Source organism: Paroedura picta, chromosome 3, assembly GCF_049243985.1.
Source record: "Paroedura picta isolate Pp20150507F chromosome 3, Ppicta_v3.0, whole genome shotgun sequence".
In the NCBI taxonomy this organism is placed as follows: Eukaryota; Metazoa; Chordata; class Lepidosauria; order Squamata; family Gekkonidae; genus Paroedura; species Paroedura picta.
The window spans coordinates 165,035,322-165,048,469 of NC_135371.1; positions in this window are offsets into that span (position 1 = coordinate 165,035,322).

Here is a 13,148-nt window from a genome sequence, read left to right on the forward strand (position 1 = left end):
GGATCTCGCTTGCCATCCTCAAACTGGGACTTACGGTGCATTCGTGTGCATTGCAAATGTCCAGTGCATGGGAAATGCGCTGGTTTATCCTTTCTGCCTCAAATCCTAGGGAGGGAAAAGCAAACACCAATCTGTGAACCAGAATTATTTTAAAAAAATTTTTTTTTGTTTAGCATTCCCGCTTTGAGCTAATTTGAGCCTAAGGGGGCGAGGCAGCGAGCAGTTTTCTCTAACCATATGCAAGCTGAGCTGCTGCTGAATTAAAAGAAAATGTCCCTTACGACGTGAAAGAGAATTACTCCCGTGTAAACATGTGCCAGCTACAGGGGTTGGGGAATTCTTGAAAAGCTTTGGGAGAGCCATGCCTGCAAAACAACAGGGGAAGGCCCTAGGAGTGTGGAAGCCGGTAAAGAGCAGCCTGCAATTTCTGAAGAAATGACAAATAAGAAAACGGTATGCAATCTTTTCCTCATGACTTTTAACTGTGCACATTGTGGTGGGAGAATCTGCTAAGGGAAGATCAGGTTCTCCATTCACCTTGGCTGGTCCTGCTTCTGTTGAGTCTTGTAAAGATGCCCACCTTAAAATCATTGTCTTGGAAGCACCTCTCCGTGGGTCCATTTGAAGGGGGCTACGGACTGGAAAACGTGAGAACGAGAGCCTATAGGCTTTATGGGGGGGGGGCGCCTGGTAACTCAACCTTTTTGTCATGTATGACATCATTAATTGCTACAAAGCTTGAAAGAAAAAGAAATCGTGCAATACATTGTGTGTGCTTGAACTAATGCACTGGAGAAAAACAACAACACACAATTGAATGTTCTAGAAATCTGCCTTGAGTGTATCTATAAGACAAGGTAAGTAGAGTGTAATTCTTTCGCTCTTAGCTTAGGCCTTTTTTAGCCTAGGTGATTGTGCAAGCGGCCAGCCTACTGTGGGGGCAGGGGCTGGAACCCAAGAAGAGCTGCTAAAAGCGTCCTGCCCAAAACGTTGACAGGGGTAGCTCCAGAGTATATTTGAGGATCCTCTCTGCAGCACTAAGAATATATCGGCTGTTGTGGACTGCATAAGACTGGAAGTTTGGCTCCTTTTTGAGCTGCCCATTCATCATGTATTCTCCTCGGACCCTTCTGCACCCCACCCCTGCACTGTCCAGTCCCGGAGCCTCCTGGCTTTTCAGCAGCTGAGGCTTCGGGAACCATTCCCCGCCTGCAGAGGAAGGCGTAGGCAGGAAGCTGGCTCAGGGGAGGCCGGATCCTCCTGGCCAGCTTTAGCGGCTGAGCGAAGGTTTCTATTCAGAGAGGCTCGCTCGGCACCATATGGTTCCCACTCTGCAGCCTCCCCCGGCCAGTGACAGCATCGGCTTGGGTGGGGGGCAGATTCTAAGCTGCAGATGTGACTTGGTGCCAGCCCCCTTGAGAATCAAGCCAGAGAGTCCCCCACTTTGGCAGAGGCATTTGATACTGAACTTCCCACCAAGGCTCCCCCTGACTATACGCCAGGCCCAGCTGCTAGTCCTGGTTCTTGCAGAAGCAGAGATCTGTAAGTCTTTGGAGAGAACCATGGTTTAAATGAAGAAGAGTTGGTTTTTATACCCCATTTTCCATACCCAGAAGAATCTCAAAACCCAATCGCCCACAATAGGCACTCCAAGAGGTAGGTGGAGCCGAGAGACCTTTGACCAAGTTGCTCTGTGAGAACAGCTCTAACGGGATTGTGACTAGCCCAAGGTCACTGAGCTGGCTGCATGTGGAGAAGCGGGAATCAAACCCAGCTTTTCCAGATTAGAGGCCACTGCTCCGTACCACTACACCAAGCTTCACCATTCTGACAATGAATGGAGTCTTCTTTTGACTCAGTGATATAGAGCAGTGGTCCCCAACCTGCGGGCCGCGGCCCAGTGCCGGGCTGCAAAGGCCATGGCGCCCCCCCCCCCCGCAGTAAAAAACTTCCCAGGCCGCAAGCTTGCGGCCCGGCACGCTTCTTACTGCGGGAGGGCGGGGAGAGGGAATCAGGGTCGGGCTGCGCCCGTGCGTGCCGCGCATTGTGCATGCGCACAGTGCATTCACGTATGCACGGGCACAGCCCGTGGGCGTGGCCCATGCGCAGGCGTGGCCCGTGGGTGCGGCCTGATGCCCTGCCGGTCCCCAGCCTCATAAAGGTTGGGGACCACTGATATAGAGTCTTGGGGCCTCAAATCTGGTGGAATCAGTTGCCAGCTGAGATCCAGGCCCTGACGGAACTACTGAACTTCTGCTGGGCCTGCAAAATGATGCTCTTCCACTAGGCTTATGGTGTAGGCAGGATCAAGAAAATAAAACCATATGAGCCTGTCTCCAGAACAAAATCCCTCCTCTGGACCCATGGAGGAGTAGGGAAATGGAACATTATGGTGTGCATGTTGTTTAACTGATAGTATTTAAAGCGACCCCAAACCTGTTTGCAGAGAAGGGCAGTCTATGCCTTTTTAATTAATAAATAAATGAACTTATCCAGGCTATGGTAACTCTGCAGCCCTCTGGAATTTGCCATTTGGAATCTGTGCCTCATACAAATGTCAATTTTGGCAGCGGAACCCTGTTAAAGCCAGGAATGTCACACCTGTTTTCTCCTAAGAGAACTGCTTTTGCAATGCGGTGGCTAAATATGAAGCACTTGTTTGCACCGCTGCCTTTCGGAGAGCAACATGTGGGTCGTGGGCCAAGGAAACTGCTTTTTGCTGTGAAGTGCAATATGGCCGCCCACACCCAGTACCTCTCAGGAAGATGAGAAAGGTGGACCTACTACAGAGGAGGTGGGGATCCAGGCTCGGTGCCAGCCCTTCCTCTCCATTGCAGGGCCAGCAAAACCAAGGATGGTAGCAGGGCTGTGAGTCATTCTTAGCTCCATCATCCCAGTGCAGTCAGCAGACTACAACCACCACCACCTTTCCTGGTGTTGTACGTCGCTCTCTACCGCAGCCTGGCAGCAGCAGAATACAATCGTACCTCCACACGCACACATCAGTCCTGATCCTGTCCAATTCATCCTTTCCCATTATAGAAAAGCGTTTGCAGGGGTGCGCGGGAGGAGGGGGGCGGTGTTGGTTTAAAATTGACATTCACACGCAAAGTGGAACGTGCAAACTTCAGTCCCCGCTTATGGCGACGCTGCTGATGCCAACCAATCGGGAGCAACTCGATGCAGATTCACTCCGATTGCCTTCGAGTGGAAAGGGTGCCTCTTGACGATCAGCTGCCCCGGGCATCGCTCTGAGCGCCCGGGAGCAAAGGGTTCAACCCCCCCCCCCCCAGGAAATCCGGCGTGCGAGGGAGCAAGAAATAGCCTTCCCCGTCCCGGGGATCGATTGCGGTCGGCTGCGCTCCCACGACTTGGCCTCCCCCGCGCGGGGCTGACGCACATCCCGCCGCCCACGCGGCCAGTGGCGCGCGGCGCTGTTCTGCCGGAGGGGCTGGCTGCAAAGGCGCTCGCCCACGCGCGGCCTCTAGTTGCGAGCCTCTCCAGGCGCTAATGGGAAGTTGGCGAGGAGGAGGAGGAGGAAAGGGGGGGGGTGAGCACGGGGGTGGGGCGTGGAGGCGGAGAAGGAAAGAAGAAATACCAGTTGGCAAGTTAATGGGGACGAAACAGCTCCTTCCTCCCCCCGTCTTATAGAAACAGACCGAGGTGTGCAGAATGAGCGAGTTTACCTGCCGGAGGGGTGTGTGTGGAATATGTACTGTTTCCAATCAGTGGATTTTCTCCCCACCTACCCCCATTCCATGCAAGAGGATCTCTCCCCCCCCCCCAAAAAAAAACTTTTGCTTTGACCCATGTTGCAAAATGCATGGGAAGGTATATTCATTGTTAATTGCAGATTGGCCGACTACAAAGCAATAATTTTAAAGATTTGGGTAGTTTGTGCGTGGCTTGCAGCACCCCGCGTGGCTATCCGTGAACCAGAATGCCCCAGAAGGACTCAGCGCATCCACGACAGCCCTGCTGGTTTGGTTGCACCTGCAGTGAGGAGGAGGGGGCTGAAGCGGATCGCAACACTCTTGTGAGGTAGCCCTCTGTTAGACTCATGTCGGGGGCGCTGAGCATGGGCGGCCTTGTAGTGGAGGGGCCGTCACTCCAGGCCCAGAGTAGTCTCTGACTTTAATGGAAAATCCATTCCATGTTTTCTTTGCAACTGTTTGCCTACTGTAACGTATTTCAGTGGAGCCCATTCAAGTCAATTGGCATTCCTGCCTCCCATTATTTCCAATGGGTCTTCCATTGTCTCCCATGGTTTCCAGTGGGCATTCTTGTTCCTTTTAGTAAATCCCCAGCGCAGACCTTTCCCTGCTGTACCTTTAGGAGTAGAGCCAGTGATATTCCCGCCTGCCTGGGATAGAGGTGTGAAATGCCCGACTTGGCCCTTCAGCTTCCATATTTCAGTCATAGAAGAGGCTCTTCCAGGGTCATCAAGTCCAACCCCCTGCAGAATGCAGGAAATTCACAACTCCCTGCCCACCCTCACTGGGTGTTACTCCCTGTCCACCCGCAGTGATCCTAATTGAATGCCCAGATGATGCCCACCCACCTCCAAAAATCAGAATCACTGGCCAGTCTGGCTGGAAGAAATTCATCTTCTGATCTCAAAGCGGTGATTTGAAGGAGAAAGGGATTCAAAACCATAAATTCCAGAGGCATAAACAGAGCTTTCCTAGTATGCAGAGTGCCTCTAAGCCCCCTGACTCCTTGGATTACTGGTGAAGGCATGGAAGAGGTGGTTTCCATTTAGAAAGGGTTTTATTTTGGGGAACTCTCCTGTTTATTTTCCTGTTCCCAGAGGCTTTTCAAGAGGAGGGGAATTACAGAGGCGAATGTGCAGCTCTAGGATTCTTTCCCCAGCTCTGACAAGGAAGTGAAATCTTCAGGTTAGACCAAGGTGTTTTGGTACCTGGTTCATGCAAGATCAGTCACCTGCTAACCAACCCTTTTAAAATTTGCCATCTGGCCGCTGTCTTGGGGGTGTCCCACAGTCACAATCGAGAGCAGATTATTTTCCAGTCTTTCAGCACACAAGCAGGCATTTGTTTTATTCTTAGATTTATTTGTACACAATTTTCTCCCCAGTGGGCACCCAAAGGGGCTTCCACTATTCTCTGCTTCTCCGTATTATAGAATCATAGAATCATAGAGTTGGAAGGGGCCATACAGGCCATCTAGTCCAACACCCTGCTCAACGCAGGATCAGCCCTAAGCATCCTAAAGCATCCAAGAAAAGTATGTATCCAGCCTTTGCTTGAAGACTGCCAGTGAGGGGGAGCTTGCCACCTCCTTAGGCAGCCTATTCCACTGCTGAACTACTCTGACTGTGAAAATTTTTTCCTGATGTCTAGCCTATATCGTTGTACTTGAAGTTTAAACCCATTACTGTGTGTCCTTTCCTCTGCAGCCAACAGAAACAGCATCCTGCCCTCCTCCAAGTGACAACCTTTCAAATACTTAAAGAGGGCTATCATGTCCCCTCTCAACCTCCTTTTCTCCAGGCTGAACATTCCCAAGTCCCTCAACCTATCTTCATAGGGCTTGGTCCCTTGGCCCCAGATCATCTTTGTCGCTCTCCTCTGTACCCTTTCAGTTTTATCTACGTCCTTCTTGAAGTGAGGCCTCCAGAACTGCACACAGTACTCCAGGTGTGGTCTGACCAGTGCCGTATACAATGGGACTATGACATCTTGTGACATCTTGCTCAGCAGCACCCCTGTGAGGTCGGTTAGGCTGAGAGTGAACTTCCACGGCAGCGTCGAGATTCGAACCTGGGTCTCTCAGAACCTAGTTGTAAATTCTAACCATACCACACTGGCTCTCTGGCTGGAATGTGCAACTCCCCCCCCCCCCGGAATGTGGCAAATGGTACCTCCTGATTCATTTTGGCTCAGAAGTACAGTGCAGAGGGAGGGAAGGCAGACACCATCTCGCCCCCCCCCACCATGGTTGCGGGTCACTGCAATGTATGGGAACTCAGTTCCCACCCTCTAACATCTGGCTGTGAAGAAAGTCAGGTTGGGGGAAACCTAGTCTACATCATCTGCATCAGGGGCAGCCAATCTGTGACGGTCCAGATACCTATGGACTACAATTCATGGTGCTGGCAGGGGCTCATGGGTACTGTAGTCCACGGACATCTGGAAAGCCACAGCTTGGACACCCCTGATCTACGTTAACTGTTCAATTTAATCACACTGGGAACCCAAATACAGGAAAATGTATGGATGGACAAGGAAATCAGATATATGGAGGTGGCACCAGAGGTGCGGGTTGGGAAAGACCTAGAGATTTGGGATGGAGCCTAGAGAGGGTGGGGTTTGGGGATGGGAGGGGCCTCAGTGGAGTACAGTCAATGTGTTAGCATCCACCCTCCAAGGGAGTTATTTTCTCCGGGGGAATTGATCTCTTGTCACCTGGCAACCCTACTTCCTTAGACCCTGCCTTTCTCCCCAGTAGGAACCCAAAGCAGCTTACGTCTTATATTTTATTCTTATATTTTTTACCCACCTTTCCCTCAAGGCTCAAGGCAGCTTGCAGCGGATAAAAAGACACAATTCAAAAGTTTCCAAAACTTTTATCTGAAATCTTACTTTAATTTAATTTAATGCAGTGCAAAATATAAAAATCCACAACTGTTTTTATTTATTTATTTATTTAGATTTATATACCGCCCTCCCTGAAGGCTCACTGTTGCCCAGTGTTGCATCTTATCCGGAGAAAGAGAAAGAGGAGGGGGGCAGGGTTTAAAGATTCCTTAGAAAGAGTTGACTCTGGTGGATTTAGGCAGGGAGGTCAGATGACATTCAAATGTACCCCACAACAATGATTTTGGTCATTCTCCCCTCTATTTTTTCTCACAGCAACCCTGCAAGGTAGGTCAGCCTGTGATTGTGCGACAGGGCTAAAGTCACCCAGCAAGTTTCCAAGGCCTGGGATGATGCAGGCAAGGCTCCCGGGTGCGTGGGTGGGTGGTGCTCAGCAGGACAGTTTCCTCCCCCCCTCCAGTGTACAGCCTCCAGAGGCCCACCTCCACTTGTGCTGACGTACAGTGGCCAAACGGTGGCCATTGGCCTTGGCAGATTTCTGGCAGGCGGGCCTCAGGCTGCTGGCCAATCAGGAACCTGTGGCTTCGGACTGAGCAGGATTCAAGTCCAGATACCCTGGAAGGGGCCGGACAGTCTCCTCCCAGGCGGCTGTTTCACAAATATTTAGAGGAGGAAAAGTGTTAAAGATTTATCTTTTGATTTATATACTGCTCCCTCTTGAGATCGCCGCCTCTGTGGTTATGGGCCCAGAAGGGCTAGAAGGGGAAGAGTCCTGATCCTTTAAATCTTTCCCAGCTGAGGCTCCTCTCCCTTCTGGGGGGCGTGGCAGGGCGGCGTGGCCCTCTGACATAACTTCCTGGCTCCTTGAAAAACCCTTCAGCAGTACCTTCATGGTCAGAGGGCTGATGTGACCTGTATAGAGATGCATGGTTTTGTCCCAAAGGTTTCTCCTTACTGCTTAATTCAACTGAACTCGCTTAAAGAACGCTCTGTCAATAGGCTGCTCCAATTCCAGCGTATCCGCTGCAAATCTCGCCCAGCTCTCCACTGGAAAGCCCCATGTCATCTACTCTGCCCTCCTTCATAGGCTGCCGGGACCCACCTTGGTGAACACATACATCGCCATGCGCTCATGCAAATCACGGAGGACAAGGGGACTGCCCCCGTTCTGCACGTCTGCTCGGTCTCTGGATCTGCCCCTGCTCTCGGGCCTGTGGGTTTGCAATTCCCCGTCCCCCGAAGAGGGCAGGCGGGGCGGTGGCCAAGAGGGGAGCCGTGGGCAGCAGCATGTGGGACGAGCCTTGACAATGATGCGATTAAGAAAATATTTGGCATTCAAGCGCCGGGTCACGTGGGTTGAAAGGATGGGATTGTGAAGCATTTGCATCCCTCCCACGCGAAGCTGGCTTGAAAGGCTCCCATCCACCCCCGGAGCCTTTCCTTCCCACTGACTTTAGCCCTCACAGAGAGAGCTGAGAAAGAAAAGCCGCTGAGATCCTTTCAGAACGAGGAGTGGCGACATGTTCTGTTCCTGAACAAAAAGGAACTGGGCACACCTCTTGAGTCCCTCACGTCTGGAGTGAACTGGCACAGGTGCCTCAGCCATGAGAAGGGTGGCTGCGCTGTTTGGAATGGGGGCCGATTTAAACACACATCTCAGGTGGTTTCTGTTGTCAACAAAGGGCTGCCAGTGTCACAAAAAAAAAATGGCAACAGAGCTTCACCATGTCGAAATGTGCTCTATAAGCCTCTGTTGCAGCCATCCCTTGGTGGCCTTTTCAAATGAATGTGTTTGTTTAGATTTGTATACCCCTTTTTCTTCCGATAGGCACACCCCATTTGTCCTCATGAGGACCCAAAGCAATTTACAGCATTGTTCACCCCTGCTCCGGTTTGTTTGTTTGTTTATCTATTTATTTATTTATCTATTTATTTATTTGTTTGGATTTGTATACCGCCCATTCTTTATGGCTCTGGGCGGTTTGCATGGAAGACTGCATAACTTTACATGAAACATTATAACACTGTATAACATCATACAATTTTCAACAGAACAGCACAATCTACCCGTAACAATTACAACACAACATGAATAACAATGGGGAGAACAAACTGTTCAGTCATGAAAGGGTGTCTGAGGGGGGGACCAGATGTTTCAAGTCGGTCGGTCAGAGCTCCCTTTTGCAGGCCCTGCGGACGTTTAGGCAGGGAGTTTTACCCTCACAATGGCAGCCCAGCGAGGTAGGTTTGGTTGGGTGATGGCCTCAGCTCCTCCAGTGAGCTTCCTGGACAAAATGGGATTAGAACCTGGATCTCTCAGATCCTTGTCCAAAATTCCATTCCCGGAGTCCCCAACATGGTGACCATGGGCGCTTTTATGCCCACGGATACCTTTCCTGGTGACAGATGGGGACTTCTGCCCAGTAAGGCTTCGGATTAGGCACTGGAGATTTGATTGGCTGTGCAGGTTTTTACTTTGCTTTGGGGAGAAATTGCCACCACAGCACAAGGATCTCTCTTGTGTGACTGAGAGGAGGCCATGGTGGCCATTTTGCAGCTGGCTCTGCCTGCTGGGGCAGCCATTCTGTGACTGTACCCACCGTACTCTGTCAAAATGCCAAAGGTGTCTGCTTAAAGGTTGAGGACCCCTGTACATTTACAACAGAATAGAGCATCCATCTCTACCTAACAAACAGGTTTTCTCAAGTAAGAGACTTGGGATGTGAATACATGTCCTCTCGCTGAGGCATCTCAGCAGCACTGAGAGAATTATAATTTAATTCAAGAAGCTTAAACTGGTCCCGTATTCATAAGCATGTTAGCAGTGAGCGCCCGCTAGAGCGGCATCTTCTAATCAGGAGAGCTGGGTGACTTACGCTAGTCGCAGTCCTGCCTGAGCTGTTTTCACAGAGCTGATGTTTTCAGAGCTCTTTCAGCCCCGCCCACCTCATAGAGTGTCTGTTGTGAGGAGGAGGAGGAGAGAAAAGTGGGAATATAAAACCAACTCTTCTGATTACGTCATGTCTGAGAGCAAGTTGGGTAAAAAGCTTTGGGTCCGACAGTGTCCCTAGAGACTTGTGATTTCAGGTAGCCTAAGGGTACACCCCCCCAAATTTTATTGAGTTGGGGCATCATATGCTTAAGTGTGCTGTGCAGAAGCCCAGTGTCATACTGGAGACAATGCTGGGTGATCTTGAAGGAGAATTTCCTAGTCATGGTTAGTTGGATGGTTGGTTATTTATTTATTTATTTATTACATGTATATATCACCACTCCCAGCAATCTGGCTTGTGGCAGTTTACTTCCAATATGATTTGGGGTGTCCTAAAGCACATTTTAACAGGAAAAAACCCAGTTTGTCTGTACATATATTTACAATAGTACAATACATTGTAAATCAAGAATATCCATTCCTTGGAAAGCCAAAGGAAAAATTCTCAGTACTACACGCTGAACAGGATTCTGATACAAACAGCCTGTTTGATTACTTTTCTCCACTGCACTAGCAAAATATCTGTACAAAAGTTCCCAGTGGAACCTGGCTCCCCATGGCTTGGGTCTTATCTCTTAACTAGGCAGCCGCAGGAGGTATTCTCGTGTCTACAGCAGGCCTTTTTCTTTTGCCACACAGAAGCGTTCTTACTCAGTGTCCGTATTCAGACTGCTCATGCAGCTCTGTGCCGAATAAAGAAGAAGGAACCGGCTTCCACCGTGCATTTACCTCTCGAGGGTGCTAATTTGCAAGGGCAGTTATTGATTCATCTGGTCTGGTTTCTTTTTTATTCTCCCGGCAGCCAAAGATGTACGATAACTTTTGCAGGCTCACGTTCCGTTGCGGAAGAAAAATGTGTCTGTGTATGATGCTGCAGCATCACAGACAGATAACAGAGAGGTGTCCGTTTTACGGCAAGCTGGAGCACTCTAGCATTCTTTTGACAAGTCCTTTTCAGCAGGAAACCAGAAGTAAGCACAGTTATTTCTGACCCCCATCTCATGTCTTAAGCATGATCTGTAGGATCCTGTAGTTTCCTCATTGTTCAACCTTTTCAGCCTTAATGAATTCCTTCAGCCTGGAAATTCCTCTCCCAAAGTCTCCAGGTATTCCCCAACCCAGAGCTGGCAAAGCCATCCAGACTACAGAGATCAGTTCCCCTGGAGAAAATGGCTGCTTGGGAGGGAGGACTCCATAGACTTAGACTCCACTGAGGCCCCTCCCCTCCCCTGCCCTCGCCCAAATCCCATCACTCCTAGACCTCCCCACCCCCCAAAATCTCCAGGTATTTCCCAAGTCAGAGCTGGCAACCCTAGTGGTAAATCATTTCTGATTTGTTGTGCTTCTCCAGGCCTCAGTGTGTGAAGCATACATTTCAGAAGGATACTATGAATCCCTCGGATGCACTTATTAAATAAAACTCCAAACATGAAGGAGAAGGAGAAGGAGAAGAGTTGGTTCTTATATGCCGCTTTTCCCTACCCGAAGGAGGCTCAAAGAGGCTTACAGTCGCCTTCCCATTCCTCTCCCCACCTCGGTTCTGACCAAGTTCTACAACCCATCTCAGTGCAGGAAACGGCTTCGTAAAATATAATTTGGGCCTCATCACCCAGTCTGTTTATTCATGTCACCTAAGCTCAATCAGTATCATGCCAACCTAAGTTTTAAGTAATCGGTAATCTGCATTACATCCTCTGTGCTGGGTATGAACGTGGGCTCTTGAGCTGCCGTACGGCTGGGCCAGCACAGCTAAATCTGGAGATCTGCCTATTTTTAGCGATGGCCTTGGGCAGGGTTTCGATGCGCCGGTTGGCTAATAGCAAGCTTTCTGTTATAATTGGGCTGCAAGTTCCAGGGCCTCCCCCGAAGGCTTTCTCTTCTGTGGAAATTAGAATGCCATGGGATGGGGAGGTGTCATGGCGCTTTCTGCACATCCTGGCCATTTCTGCATACTTGCACCATAGACCTAAGGATTAATCTGGAGCCAATCTGCTCAGAAGTAGATTGTATTTTATTCAATTGTGCTTACTCTCAGTAAAGTGTTTTTTAGGGTTAGAAGAAGAGTTGGATCTTATATGCTGCTTTTCTCTACCCGAAGGAATCTCAGAGCAGCTTATATTCGCCTTCCCTTTCCTCTACCCACAACATACACCCTGTGAGGGAGGTGAGATTGAGAGAGCCATGATATTACTGAAGAAGAAGAGTTGGTACTTACATGCTGCTTTTATCTACCTGGAGTCACAAAACGGCTTACATTCGCCTTCCCTTTCCTCCCCCCACAACAGACACTCTGTGAGGGAGGTGAAGCTGAAAGAGCCCTGATATTACTGCTCGGAAAGAACAGCTTCATCAGTGCCATGGAGAGCCCAAGGTCACCCAGCTTGCTGCATGTGGAGGAGGAGCGGGGAATCAAACCCGGCTTGCAAGGTTAGAAGTCCACACTCCTAACCACTACACCAAGTTAAGCTCTTCATTCTGCACACATTGGATAATGTACAAGGAAAAGATAGTGATGGATGTTTCAAGGTAAGGTGAAGAGCCATGTGCTGAAGATTCATATTCGTGAGAAGCATAGAATCCCAATTCAAATACTGAGAGCAGTATGTGGAAGCAGGGAGGGCTAGACCTCTCCCTTCTGCCATTCTCCTGATCTGAAAAAGCCCCTGGAGTGTAAGTTGCAAAAATGTCAAAATGCAACAGGGAGCTCATCAGTAATTTGCAGCCCCCCATGGGGCAAATAGTTCCCCCGCCAGCACAGTTCACATTGGGAAAATGGCGCTAGGGGGTATCCATGGGTATGGTCTCTCCATGCTTCGTGGTGCTGAACTGAATCAGACCTGCACACATTTGGAAAGCTCCTTGCCCAATCCTAGGGCATCTCCAAGGAAAACATAATGTGTAGTTGGGCAGAACTGGAATCAGACCTTAAATGATATTTACTTAAATATCATTGAAACCAGCCCTTTAAACTGACAAATCAGCCCTTTAAATAAGTATATCATCTTTATATAGAATTTAATATAGAATTTAAAATATATTTGGGGGTTGTGTCAACCTATTTTCTCAGTAGCTATTCATCCTATGGCCCCTTTCACAGTACCATTCTAAACTGGATGATCTGTTGTTGGGACAGTTCTCAGGAAAGTGATGCAGAGACTAAGGTTTCATATTGTTGACTTCATTCCGTTGATGAGCCGCCTATGCTGCAATCTGGCCAGTTCCAACAGCGCTGCGGGGGGTGTTCTAACCTATGTTAACCTATATTCTCAGTGCCTATTTCTCCTACGTCATATTATTAAGAATACCCTCCACTACAAACTGTTCTTGAGGTTGTTCACAAAATAAAATGCAATAACATCATAAAAATCAGCAAAAGAACTATTATTAACAAGCAAGCTGTAAAAGAAGCCACCCCTACTCCTGTGTTAGGAATAAAAGAAGTTTGACGTCCAGTGGTAAACAGTGGCAGTGGAATAAAAAGGTAAAGGTATCCCCTGTGCAAGCACTGAGTCATGTCTGACCCTTGGGGTGACGCCCTCTAGAGTTTTCATGGCAGACTCAGTACGGGGTGGTTTGCCAGTGCCTTCCCCAGTCAT